A 14,040-nucleotide genomic window follows, 5' to 3' on the forward strand; every position below is an offset into this window, starting at 1 on the left:
CAAGTCCCGGGCCTGCGCCCCCCCTGCAACAGCAGGCTCTTTTTTTACGGACACCATCGCACCCCGCCTCCCCCCGAGCCCCGCAGCAGCGGCCGGGGAAAATAGCTCACCCGGCTTACCGAGACGCGGGAGAGAGGCGAGGGCAACCGGTGAGGGATCGGCCCTGAGTCCGGCTGCCACACGAGGCGACAGCCGAACCCTGTGTCACTTTCATTACGCCTCTGGGTTTAGTGCGCCCACTGACTCGCACACATGTTAGACTCCTTGGTCCGTGTTTCAAGACGGGTCGGGTGGATCACCGACCTTTTGCACGCCGCGAGAGCCGCCCCCCACGAATGGGAGGGGCTCGTCTCCTACGACCGTCGCAGGGCAGCCAGGACACCGGCGGTTTCGCCCACCGGACAAGAGGAGAAGCCGAAGCCGCATCCCCAGCCGGTAGGGTACCAATCCGTCCGGGCCTTCGACGTCCCCAAAAGCAACGGGTCGCGGCGACCTACTGTGAGGCGAAATACGCCGCCGACGCCGGCGTGGGTGGAGGCACGCCCAAGTATTCCTGGGTCGCTTTGTTACGTCCCCACCCAGCCGACAGCCGACGAGCTGAATCCCCCAGTTCGACCTTCGAGGTTCCACCCGTTTGGCTCTTAACGGTTTCACGTACTCTTGAACTCTCTCTTCAAAGTTCTTTTCAACTTTCCCTCACGGTACTTGTCCTCTATCGGTCTCGTGGTCATATTTAGCCTTAGATGGAGTTTACCACCTGCTTTGGGCTGCATTATTAAGCAACCCGACTCTACAGAGAGGCCCTTTCCGACCGCCCCATCTATGCCCTCGCGGGCGCCGCCACACGGGCCTGTCACCCTCCATGGGTAGTGGCCGCTTTCAAGCTTGACTTAGGCGGTATGGGACGGCGTGCCGGACCCTCCGAAACGCAACACCCCTCGTGCCGGTTAAGACACGAGGTTATGCGCTGGGCTCTTCCCCGTTCAGTCGCCCTTACTAAGGGAATCCCTGTTGGTTTCTTTTCCTCCGCTTATTAATATGCTTAAATTTGGCGGGTAGGTCTCTCCCGACACGAGGTCGACGGTGGGTTTTTTTTTTCGTGCGCTGGTGGTTTAAAATTTTATTTGATCATCGATCATCGCTCGAGGGGCGGTCTCGGCGCAAAAAACACACACACACAGTCACACACATTTTGATTTGATCAATCAAGGACGCCACCCGTCGGCGAGCACTCTGGCTACGCCTTTTGCTGAGGGGCAAAGCACAGCACGGGAGCAGCACCTCCTCCGTCATGACGACAGGCGGTCGCTCCCTCGCACCACACCAGCAACAAACACAGCGGCTGCTGCTGATGATGCCACGGCTGTTACTGTCCCCCAGCCAACGCACTGAAAATCCGAATTTGGCCGTCTGACGGCTTGCGCCAGACACGCCGTCACTTCGGTTTCAGCAAGCGTTGCTTATAGGCCCCACAACTGTGGCAGCGGCTACCACTAGGGTGCACACATGCCAACGAAATTGTAACAATAATAATAACAACAGTAGTAGTATAGCACTACTTCTGTGCGCACACGCCTCTCTCTCATACATGCACCTGTGTACTGGTGTAATTTACTCGTTCATGAGCGTTATTGGCACCATTTCTTCTCTCTCTCGAATTCTGCTAGGCCAAAGTAAATGAAATCCGGTTGAGTCGGTCCGTAGAGAGTGTGTGTGATAGGCGGGAGGTTCCTCAAGCGTTCAATTTCCCTGGCACACTACTACCTCTGGACGGCGACGCATGGCATGTCGCTTCCGACCCGGTCCTCTAGCCATACCCTTGTGTTGTGCCGTCCAGTCCACGGAGGGGTGGAAACTGGCGGCTTTGCTTGCTGCACGTCTGTGGGACAATCGGATCCGCAGCAGACGTCGAGTGTTTTCTCACTCAAAGGGCGGCAGGCCTCTGTTGCAGAAATAGGACGAAAAGCGTCTTTCTTTCACAGCATGATGAGGTGTGCTAGGGGCTCGTTTGTCAAATATTAGGGGGACTCCCGGTTTGCCTCCTGCCTTCTCATTCGGGGGGCAGTGGCGGGCGTCGTTCCCCAGAGCAGGCCAAAGCGCATCGTTGAGCCTGCCAAAGAGCAGAATATGGAGGCCGCAACAGCTACTCGCCCGATGGATGTTATTCCGACCCTCGCGCAGGAGTGGCGACAGTACACATATCAGGACTGCCGCCGCAATGTGCGTTCGACTTGTCGATGTATCTGGTATTCTTGCGATTCACATACCGACACGCAGTTAGCTGCGGTCTTCATCGACCCACGAGCCAAGTGATCCACCGTTAAGAGTTGTATATGTTTTTATTAAGGCCTGTCGGCCGTCTATCACTCCATCATAGGAGGACGTAATGTATGGGGGGTTTGATAGGGCTGGTAAGAGCCCGACTTTGGTTAGAAGACACATAAAATGCTTTTTTTCTCTCTCCCCTTTTTCCTCCTCTGCCGCACACGTACATTTACGTTTACAGTAGAGTGAAGGCGGGGAGGGAGGGGCCCACTGGGAAGCGTGTCAAGGAAAACCCAGCACTAGACGCCGCCAGAGTAGCAGGCGCCGGCCCTGTCAACGAGAGGAGCAGTAGCGTCTTCGCCTGCTGCTTTCTCTCTATGGTGTGGGTGCCGGAAGCCACTGAGCGACCGGGGACAAGGAAGAAAGATGTCGGTGACGGGTGTCGCGAGCCCCAACAGATGACTCTAAAGCAGTATACGGCGCTAGGACTGTGACCTGCGCCGGTCGGACTGACTGACATGTCATGTCAGTCCGACATCACAGACCTGTTATTGTCTCACAGTGGGTGTTGATCTCCCCGCCGTTTATCCGCTTTCTCCTTTCCCACGGCAATTGGGTGCGGCTCCCAAGGCTACCCTTGCCTTCTTCGCATTGAAGAATACTCGAACGACGACGACGAGCCGATGGTTGCAGCTCTCGCGTCACAAACTGTAATGATCCTTCCGCAGGTTCACCTACGGAAACCTTGTTACGACTTTTACTTCCTCTAAATGATCAAGTTTGGACATCTTTCCGTCAGCTCGAGGCGAGAACCCCTTGCGCCGAGACGCGAGGGGTAGAACATCCAAGAGCGCCAGTCCGAAGGCCTCACTAAATCATTCAATCGGTAGTAGCGACGGGCGGTGTGTACAAAGGGCAGGGACGTAATCAGCGCAAGCTGATGACTTGCACTTACTGGGAATTCCTCGTTCATGGGAAACAATTGCAAGCCCCAATCCCTATCATGAAGGGGATTGAACGGGTTACCCGCTCCTCTCGGAGGGGGAGAACACGTTGATCTCTTCAGTGTAGCGCGCGTGCGGCCCAGAACATCTAAGGGCATCACAGACCTGTTATTGCTCAATCTCGTGCGGCTAGAATTGCCGCTAATCCCTCTAAGAAGAAGTTGCGAACTGGACACCAATTGCTGGAGATCCGTCGACTAGTTAATAGGCCAGAGTCTCGTTCGTTATCGGAATTAACCAGACAAATCGCTCCACCAACTAAGAACGGCCATGCACCACCACCCACCGAATCGAGAAAGAGCTCTCAATCTGTCAATCCTTCCGGTGTCTGGGCCTGGTGAGGTTCCCCGTGTTGAGTCAAATTAAGCCGCAGGCTCCACTCCTGGTGGTGCCCTTCCGTCAATTCCTTTAAGTTTCAGCTTTGCAACCATACTTCCCCCGGAACCCAAAGACTTTGGTTTCCCGGAAGCTGCCCGCCGGGTCATGGGAATAACGCCGGCGGATCGCTAGTTGGCATCGTTTATGGTTAGAACTAGGGCGGTATCTGATCGCCTTCGAACCTCTAACTTTCGTTCTTGATTAATGAAAACATCCTTGGCAAATGCTTTCGCAGTAGTTCGTCTTGCGACGGTCCAAGAATTTCACCTCTAGCGTCGCAGTACGAATGCCCCCGCCTGTTCCTATTAGTCATTACCTCAGGTTCCGAAAACCAACAAAATAGAACCGAGGTCCTATTCCATTATTCCATGCATAGACATTCAGGCCATTAAAGTAGCCTGCTCTGAGCACTCTAATTTTTTCAAAGTAAACGTGCCGGCCACTCGGGACACTCGATGAAGAGCACCCCGTGCGAGCCGGCGGGGCTAGTTAGCTGTTCGGAGCGTGACAGTAAGCACCAGGCGGTGTACCGTCAGTCCGGAACTGAGATCCAACTACGAGCTTTTTAACCGCAACAACTTTAATATACGCTATTGGAGCTGGAATTACCGCGGCTGCTGGCACCAGACTTGCCCTCCAATAGATCCTCGTTAAAGGATTTAAAGTGTACTCATTCCGATTGCGAGGCCTCGGATGAGTCTCGCATCGTTATTTTTCGTCACTACCTCCCCGTGCCGGGAGTGGGTAATTTGCGTGCCTGCTGCCTTCCTTAGATGTGGTAGCCGTTTCTCAGGCTCCCTCTCCGGAATCGAACCCTGATTCCCCGTTACCCGTTATAGCCATTGTAGGCGCATAACCTACAATCGAAAGCTGATAAGGCAGACACTTGAAGGATGCGGCGCCGGTGCGGAGACCGTGCGCTCAGCAAAAAGTTATTCAGATTCACCACGGGTGGGTTAACGGACCGAGGCCCGACCAGTTTTGAACTAATAAAAGCGCTCTTCCCTTGCGGTCAGAGACGTGATGCATGTATTAGCTCTAGAATTACCACAGTTATCCAAGTAAGTGGGTTTACAGATCCAATGAAACATAGCTGATTTAATGAGCCATTCGCGGTTTCGCCTTAACTCGGCTTGTACTTACACATGCATGGCTTAATCTTTGAGACAAGCATATGACTACTGGCAGGATCAACCAGGTAGCTCAACAGTACTACTGATATATAGTACACAAGACACACACACACACACACACCCCTCGCTCCCCTCGGTTTTGCGTTTTAATCCTGCTTTGCAAGTTAAATCTCACTATGGACTCTCTAGCAGCCCGACAGTATGGCGTTATGTCGATACGTTAGACGAACAGAGGCGGAGGAGAGCAGTTACTCCGCGTGGACGAACGATCATAACTACCCCGCCGAGATTACTCCTGCTCGTCATTGTCGTCATTCAACACGGCAAGCTGGAAAAACAGGAGGAGGAGCAGTAGTAAGTGAGTAGGTGGTGGTGGTGGTCTTTTTCGTTTTGGTAGGGACGCGAGTCTTATTTTCCTCGGCGTCACCCCTTTTATATGAAAGGAACCGTCGGAAATGCATCCGAGGTGCCGTGTGGTTTGTCGCCTCCTCGTTGGTGGAGAGAGGCGACGCCACAGTGTTTTTGTTCAGCCTTCCCATGACATGGAAGAAGGTTGGTGCTCTGTTCCCATGCACACAGACCGATCGATAGCTGACTCGATGTGCAGTCGTAGGCTGGAGAAGTGATCGCACGGAGATCGGAAGGAATCGTCGTGACACAATACAGAGGCGCTGCTTTGAAGGCCTCTCGAGCCTCACGACGTGCGCGATTACGGGCGCTCTCGCCTAATGCTACGTATGTCTAGCAGAATGCAAGTTCGCCTCGCGCACCGGACCCGAGATGCCGCAGCGTGTGCAGTGACAGTTCTCAGTTTGCATCGAGCATCGGGATCATGCTCTTGCGGGAAGGAGGATGATGGGGGGTTGTGTGGAGAGAGAGCTGCTGCCGAAACAAACTACTCACTCCAGGGAGGAATTGAAGGCAATTCTCGAGCCACACGACATGCGCGAGTTTCGCCGACCGTCTTCGCCCACTGTTACGTATGTCTAACACATGAACAAGATCGGTCGCACGCGCACACCGGACCCCGAGGTGCCTGGGCTCTGGAACCACACGACATGTGCGAGGAGGGCCGCCTTCGCCTGCAAGTTACGTATGTCTAACAAGACGCAATGGTCGGTCGCTCACACACCGGACTCCAAATACCTCAGCCTATGTGGCATTTGCCCCGCGACAGACAGGCAGGTTCCCCATTGGCGCCGGTGAACGAGAAGCAGTTCGCAACCGCACCGGAACCCAGAACCTGTGATCCAATCCCGCGACAGGCAAAACACCGTCTGGTTCCCCAATTACTCCGGTATACGTCTGCGGCAAACAGTTCGCTACCGCACCGGAACCGAGAACCAGCACCCTAACAGTGGGGGAAGAGAAAGGAGCCCACGCACCAAAACAATGGAATACATTTGCTCCTTCTCTCTGGCGACAACGAGACACAATGTCGCCAAGACGCCGGTAGTAGGTTCAGCCAGCCACCGAGTCTCCCCCTTTATATAGCTATATCTAACGTCCATGGAAGGCCATCTCGGACCACACGACATGCGCGAGTTTCGCCGACCGTCTTCGCCCACTGTTACGTATGTCTAACACATGAACAAGATCGGTCGCACGCGCACACCGGACCCGAGATGCCTGGCTCTGGAACCACACGACATGTGCAAGGAGGGCCGCCTTCGCCTAATGTTACGTATGTCTAACAGAACGCAATGGTCGGTCACTCACACACCGGACTCCAAATACCTCAGCCTATGTGGCATTTGCCCCGCGACAGACAGGCAGGTTCCCCATTGGCGCCGGTGAACGAGAAGCAGTTCGCAACCGCACCGGAACCCAGAACCTGTGATCCAATCCCGCGACAGGCAAAACACCGTCTGGTTCCCCAATTACTCCGGTATACGTCTGCGGCAAACAGTTCGCTACCGCACCGGAACCGAGAACCAGCGCCCTAACAGTGGGGGAAGAGAAAGGAGCCCACGTACCAAAACAATGGAATACATTTGCTCCTTCTCTCTGGCGACAACGAGACACAATGTCGCCAAGACGCCGGTAGTTGTCAGCCAGCCACCGAGTCTCCCCCCTTTATATAGCTATATCTAATGTGCATGGAAGGCCATCTCGGACCACACGACATGCGCGAGTTTCGCCGACCGTCTTCGCCCACTGTTACGTATGTCTAACACATGAACAAGATCGGTCGCACGCGCACACCGGACCCGAGATGCCTGGCTCTGGAACCACACGACATGTGCAAGGAGGGCCGCCTTCGCCTAATGTTACGTATGTCTAACAGAACGCAATGGTCGGTCACTCACACACCGGACTCCAAATACCTCGGCATATGTACCCCGCGACAGGTAAAAGGCTGGTTCCCCATTTACTCCGGTAAACGTCTGCGGCAAACAGTTCGCTACCGCACCGGAACCGAGAACCAGCACCGTGGAATGGGGGAAGGGAAAGTAGCCAACGCACCAAAACAATGGAAAACATTTGCTCCTTCCCTCTGGCAACAACGAGACTTAGAATGTCGCCAAGACGCAGGTAGTTGTCAGTAGTCTCCCTCGCATGGTCCCCTAAGACAGCAGGTTACCCACGAGAAAGGTGCCACAGACACCAGGTCTCCCCTATATATATCGAATGGGTCAAGGTGATGTCGTCACTTCGTGCAAATTGAGCTCAAATGGTCGCCCAGCTCTCGCTGTGCTGTGGTCTAAGCACGAAAACCCCTGATGTACCATGTCCCAGTTCTGGAAAAAGGTACACTCCGGCGCTCGATTTCGGCCAGAATGCCGAACTTGCCTCCCAATTCCTTTCAGGTCTGAGAGCCTTGAAGGACAATAGGGTTACCGGACCAGGCACTTGCAAGGGAGTCAGGGTTACGTTTCGCCGTTTCGGTACCCTCCATCCGATTTGGACGAGATTGAAAACGGAAGCACTTGGGCCGAAGGCCGACGCGGGACTCTAGTCGCCGGGCCCGGCTCTAGCCCCTGGACCCGGGTTAAGTTGTGCCGTTTCCGTACCCCTCGTCCGATTTGGACGAGATTGAAAACAGAAGCACTTGGGTCGGAGGCCGACGCGGGACTCTAGTCCCCGGGCCCGGCTCTAGCTACTGGACCCGGCTGGCAAAACGTAACTTCGGCGCCCTCCGTCCGATTTCCGCGAGACTGAAAACGCAAACGCCCAACCGGAAGCACACCGCTGGGCTTTAGTCCCTGGGTCCGGCTCTAGCTCTGGGGCCCGGCTAGCCGCTGTTAACTTCGGCGCCCGCCGTCTGATTTCGACGAGACTGAAAACGCCAGCTCTGCCGGCAAAGACGGCTACTCAACAATAGCCGATGGGCTCGGCTCTAGCTCCGGGACCCGGCTCGCCGCTGGTATCTTCGGCGCCTGCCGTCCGATTTCCGCGGGGCCGACCACCCCAGCACCCGCATCCAAAGTAGGTTACCCGGCAGTAGCCGACAAATCCGGCTCTAGCTCCTGGACCCGGCTGGCCACTGGTAAATTCGGCACCCGCCGTACGATTTCCGCGGGACTGAACACACCTTCTTCCTGCATCGGAGGAAGGTACTCGGCAATAGCCGTTGGGCCCGGCTCTAGCCACTGGACCCTGGTCTCCGGTGGTAACTTCTTCGGCGCCACCGGCCCAATTCGACCAGACCCGAGCTGACGACAGGGAGAAAGGCACACTCGCTCAGGTAACTTTGTTCGAGAACATATCCCGGCTCCCGACGACACCGGCAACGCTCGCATGCTACACGAGAAACACTGCTGGCGCGACCGCCACACACCGGGCAGGAGCAGGCCGTCACGCCAGGCCAGGCATTCTCTGTGCCGGAGCATTGCCGGAGACTGGACGAGGTCCAGCGGGTAAACGGCGGGAGTAAGCCGCTCGCCTAACAGTCCAGGTTTGCACCTCCCTCCCCCCCATCTCCGGTTTCCTCCCTGCCCTAAGCCGCCTAACAGGACTCTCTCGACGCCACACCGAGCCACAGTGGGTCGTCTCGCCATTCTCTCTTGGTGCCACACCATGGACGGATCCTAGCCCGCCTTTTGAGTTCGAATCTCCGTTTTCGGCGACCCACCTTAACACCCCCCCTCTCCTCACCCATCCAGAGCCCAACCCCACCCCCTACCCCCCCAAGTCCTCGTCCTCTGCTTTTCCTTCCTGCCCTCAGCCACCTGAAAGATCTACTCGACGGTTTCACCGAGCCACAGTGAGGTCGTCTCTGAATTTCCTCACTGTCCCCAGCCGCCTCACAGCACTCTCTCGACGACAGCCCTCAGTGAGGTCGTCTCTCCGTTTCCTCCCTGTCCTCAGCCGCCTCACAGCACTCTCTCGACGACGCACCGAGCCCTCGGTGGGTCGTCTCTCCGTTTCCTCCCTGTCCTCAGCCGCCTCACAGGACTCTCTCGACGCCTCACCCTGCCACAGTGGGTCGTCTCTCCGTTCTGTCTCTGTGTCGGATCAGGGACGGATCCTAGCCCGCCGTTTGAGGTCGAATCTCCGTTTTCGGCGACCCACCTTAACACCCCCCCTCCCCTCACCCATCCAGAGCCCAACCCCACCCCCTACCCCCCCATGTCCTCGTCTCTGCTTTTCCTTCCTGCCCTCAGCCACCTGAAAGATCTACTCGACGGTTTCACCGAGCCACAGTGAGGTCGTCTCTCAATTTCCTCCCTGTCCCCAGCCGCCTCACAGCACTCTCTCGACGACGCACCCAGCCCTCAGTGGGTCGTCTCTCCGTTTCCTCCCTGTCCTCAGCCGCCTCACAGCACTCTCTCGACGACGCACCGAGCCCTCGGTGGGTCGTCTCTCCGTTTCCTCCCTGTCCTCAGCCGCCTCACAGGACTCTCTCGGCGCCTCACCCTGCCACAGTGGGTCGTCTCTCCGTTCTGTCTCTGTGTCGGATCAGGGACGGATCCTAGCCCGCCTTTTGAGTTCGAATCTCCGTTTTCGGCGACCCACCTTAACACCCCCCCTCCCCTCACCCATCCAGAGCCCAACCCCACCCCCTACCCCCCCAAGTCCTCGTCTCTGCTTTTCCTTCCTGCCCTCAGCCACCTGAAAGATCTACTCGACGGTTTCACCGAGCCACAGTGAGGTCGTCTCTCAATTTCCTCCCTGTCCCCAGCCGCCTCACAGCACTCTCTCGACGACGCACCCAGCCCTCAGTGGGTCGTCTCTCCGTTTCCTCCCTGTCCTCAGCCGCCTCACAGCACTCTCTCGACGACGCACCGAGCCCTCGGTGGGTCGTCTCTCCGTTTCCTCCCTGTCCTCAGCCGCCTCACAGGACTCTCTCGACGCCACACCCTGCCACAGTGGGTCGTCTCTCCGTTCCTGTCTCTGTGTCGGATCAGGGACGGATCCTAGCCCGCCTTTTGAGTTCGAATCTCCGTTTTCGGCGACCCACCTTAACACCCCCCCTCTCCTCACCCATCCAGAGCCCAACCCCACCCCCTACCCCCCCAAGTCCTCGTCTCTGCTTTTCCTTCCTGCCCTCAGCCACCTGAAAGATCTACTCGACGGTTTCACCGAGCCACAGTGAGGTCGTCTCTGAATTTCCTCACTGTCCCCAGCCGCCTCACAGCACTCTCTCGACGACGCACCCAGCCCTCAGTGGGTCGTCTCTCCGTTTCCTCCCTGTCCTCAGCCGCCTCACAGCACTCTCTCGACGACGCACCGAGCCCTCGGTGGGTCGTCTCTCCGTTTCCTCCCTGTCCTCAGCCGCCCCACAGGACTCTCTCGACGCCACACCCTGCCACAGTGGGTCGTCTCTCCGTTCCTGTCTCTGTGTCGGATCAGGGACGGATCCTAGCCCGCCGTTTGAGGTCGAATCTCCGTTTTCGGCGACCCACCTTAACACCCCCCCTCCCCTCACCCATCCAGAGCCCAACCCCACCCCCTACCCCCCCATGTCCTCGTCTCTGCTTTTCCTTCCTGCCCTCAGCCACCTGAAAGATCTACTCGACGGTTTCACCGAGCCACAGTGAGGTCGTCTCTCAATTTCCTCCCTGTCCCCAGCCGCCTCACAGCACTCTCTCGACGACGCACCCAGCCCTCAGTGGGTCGTCTCTCCGTTTCCTCCCTGTCCTCAGCCGCCTCACAGCACTCTCTCGACGACGCACCGAGCCCTCGGTGGGTCGTCTCTCCGTTTCCTCCCTGTCCTCAGCCGCCTCACAGGACTCTCTCGACGCCTCACCCTGCCACAGTGGGTCGTCTCTCCGTTCTGTCTCTGTGTCGGATCAGGGACGGATCCTAGCCCGCCTTTTGAGTTCGAATCTCCGTTTTCGGCGACCCACCTTAACACCCCACCCTCCCCTCACCCATCCAGAGCCCAACCCCACCCCCTACCCCCCCAAGTCCTCGTCTCTGCTTTTCCTTCCTGCCCCTCAGCCACCTGAAAGATCTACTCGACGGTTTCACCGAGCCACAGTGAGGTCGTCTCTCAATTTCCTCCCTGTCCCCAGCCGCCTCACAGCACTCTCTCGACGACGCACCCAGCCCTCAGTGGGTCGTCTCTCCGTTTCCTCCCTGTCCTCAGCCGCCTCACAGCACTCTCTCGACGACGCACCGAGCCCTCGGTGGGTCGTCTCTCCGTTTCCTCCCTGTCCTCAGCCGCCTCACAGGACTCTCTCGACGCCTCACCCTGCCACAGTGGGTCGTCTCTCCGTTCTGTCTCTGTGTCGGATCAGGGACGGATCCTAGCCCGCCTTTTGAGGTCGAATCTCCGTTTTCGGCGACCCACCTTAACACCCCCCCTCCCCTCACCCATCCAGAGCCCAACCCCACCCCCTACCCCCCCAAGTCCTCGTCTCTGCTTTTCCTTCCTGCCCTCAGCCACCTGAAAGATCTACTCGACGGTTTCACCGAGCCACAGTGAGGTCGTCTCTCAATTTCCTCCCTGTCCCCAGCCGCCTCACAGCACTCTCTCGACGACGCACCCAGCCCTCAGTGGGTCGTCTCTCCGTTTCCTCCCTGTCCTCAGCCGCCTCACAGCACTCTCTCGACGACGCACCGAGCCCTCGGTGGGTCGTCTCTCCGTTTCCTCCCTGTCCTCAGCCGCCTCACAGGACTCTCTCGACGCCTCACCCTGCCACAGTGGGTCGTCTCTCCGTTCTGTCTCTGTGTCGGATCAGGGACGGATCCTAGCCCGCCGTTTGAGTTCGAATCTCCGTTTTCGGCGACCCACCTTAACACCCCCCCTCCCCTCACCCATCCAGAGCCCAACCCCACCCCCTACCCCCCAATGTCCTCGTCTCTGCTTTTCCTTCCTGCCCTCAGCCACCTGAAAGATCTACTCGACGGTTTCACCGAGCCACAGTGAGGTCGTCTCTCAATTTCCTCCCTGTCCCCAGCCGCCTCACAGCACTCTCTCGACGACGCACCCAGCCCTCAGTGGGTCGTCTCTCCGTTTCCTCCCTGTCCTCAGCCGCCTCACAGCACTCTCTCGACGACGCACCGAGCCCTCGGTGGGTCGTCTCTCCGTTTCCTCCCTGTCCTCAGCCGCCTCACAGGACTCTCTCGACGCCACACCCTGCCACAGTGGGTCGTCTCTCCGTTCCTGTCTCTGTGTCGGATCAGGGACGGATCCTAGCCCGCCGTTTGAGGTCGAATCTCCGTTTTCGGCGACCCACCTTAACACCCCCCCTCCCCTCACCCATCCAGAGCCCTAACCCCACCCCCTACCCCCCCAAGTCCTCGTCTCTGCTTTTCCTTCCTGCCCTCAGCCACCTGAAAGATCTACTCGACGGTTTCACCGAGCCACAGTGAGGTCGTCTCTCAATTTCCTCCCTGTCCCCAGCCGCCTCACAGCACTCTCTCGACGACGCACCCAGCCCTCAGTGGGTCGTCTCTCCGTTTCCTCCCTGTCCTCAGCCGCCTCACAGCACTCTCTCGACGACGCACCGAGCCCTCGGTGGGTCGTCTCTCCGTTTCCTCCCTGTCCTCAGCCGCCCTCACAGGACTCTCTCGACGCCTACACCCTGCCACAGTGGGTCGTCTCTCCGTTCTGTCTCTGTGTCGGATCAGGGACGGATCCTAGCCCGCCGTTTGAGTTCGAATCTCCGTTTTCGGCGACCCACCTTAACACCCCCCCTCCCCTCACCCATCCAGAGCCCTACCCCACCCCCTACCCCCCCAAGTCCTCGTCTCTGCTTTTCCTTCCTGCCCTCAGCCACCTGAAAGATCTACTCGACGGTTTCACCGAGCCACAGTGAGGTCGTCTCTGCAATTTCCTCCCTGTCCCCAGCCGCCTCACAGCACTCTCTCGACGACGCACCCAGCCCTCAGTGGGTCGTCTCTCCGTTTCCTCCCTGTCCTCAGCCGCCTCACAGCACTCTCTCGACGACGCACCGAGCCCTCGGTGGGTCGTCTCTCCGTTTCCTCCCTGTCCTCAGCCGCCTCACAGGACTCTCTCGACGCCTCACCCTGCCACAGTGGGTCGTCTCTCCGTTCTGTCTCTGTGTCGGATCAGGGACGGATCCTAGCCCGCCTTTTGAGTTCGAATCTCCGTTTTCGGCGACCCACCTTAACACCCCCCCTCCCCTCACCCATCCAGAGCCCAACCCCACCCCCTACCCCCCCAAGTCCTCGTCTCTGCTTTTCCTTCCTGCCCTCAGCCACCTGAAAGATCTACTCGACGGTTTCACCGAGCCACAGTGAGGTCGTCTCTCAATTTCCTCCCTGTCCCCAGCCGCCTCACAGCACTCTCTCGACGACGCACCCAGCCCTCAGTGGGTCGTCTCTCCGTTTCCTCCCTGTCCTCAGCCGCCTCACAGCACTCTCTCGACGACGCACCGAGCCCTCGGTGGGTCGTCTCTCCGTTTCCTCCCTGTCCTCAGCCGCCTCACAGGACTCTCTCGACGCCTCACCCTGCCACAGTGGGTCGTCTCTCCGTTCTGTCTCTGTGTCGGATCAGGGACGGATCCTAGCCCGCCATTTGAGGTCGAATCTCCGTTTTCGGCGACCCACCTTAACACCCCCCCTCCCCCTCACCCATCCAGAGCCCAACCCCACCCCCTACCCCCCCAAGTCCTCGTCTCTGCTTTTCCTTCCTGCCCTCAGCCACCTGAAAGATCTACTCGACGGTTTCACCGAGCCACAGTGAGGTCGTCTCTCAATTTCCTCCCTGTCCCCAGCCGCCTCACAGCACTCTCTCGACGACGCACCCAGCCCTCAGTGGGGTCGTCTCTCCGTTTCCTCCCTGCCCTCAGCCGCCTCACAGGACTCTCTCGACGCCGCACCGAGCCCTCAGTGGGTCGTCTCTC

At 58.1% G+C, this 14,040-nt stretch overlaps 2 non-coding genes across 2 annotated transcripts; both read right to left on the minus strand.

Annotated features, from left to right (window-relative positions):
* Window positions 1–2,167: 2,167 nt before the first annotated feature.
* LOC138362403 (5.8S ribosomal RNA) lies at window positions 2,168–2,329 on the minus strand. The gene has a single exon (XR_011227632.1). It is a non-coding gene; the product is annotated as a 5.8S ribosomal RNA (ribosomal RNA).
* Window positions 2,330–2,976: 647 nt separating this feature from the next.
* Window positions 2,977–4,848, minus strand: LOC138362405 (small subunit ribosomal RNA). Its single transcript, XR_011227634.1, has one exon. It is a non-coding gene; the product is annotated as a small subunit ribosomal RNA (ribosomal RNA).
* Window positions 4,849–14,040: the final 9,192 nt, after the last annotated feature.

Source organism: Procambarus clarkii, unplaced genomic scaffold, assembly GCF_040958095.1.
Source record: "Procambarus clarkii isolate CNS0578487 unplaced genomic scaffold, FALCON_Pclarkii_2.0 HiC_scaffold_1772, whole genome shotgun sequence".
NCBI lineage: Eukaryota > Metazoa > Arthropoda > Malacostraca > Decapoda > Cambaridae > Procambarus > Procambarus clarkii.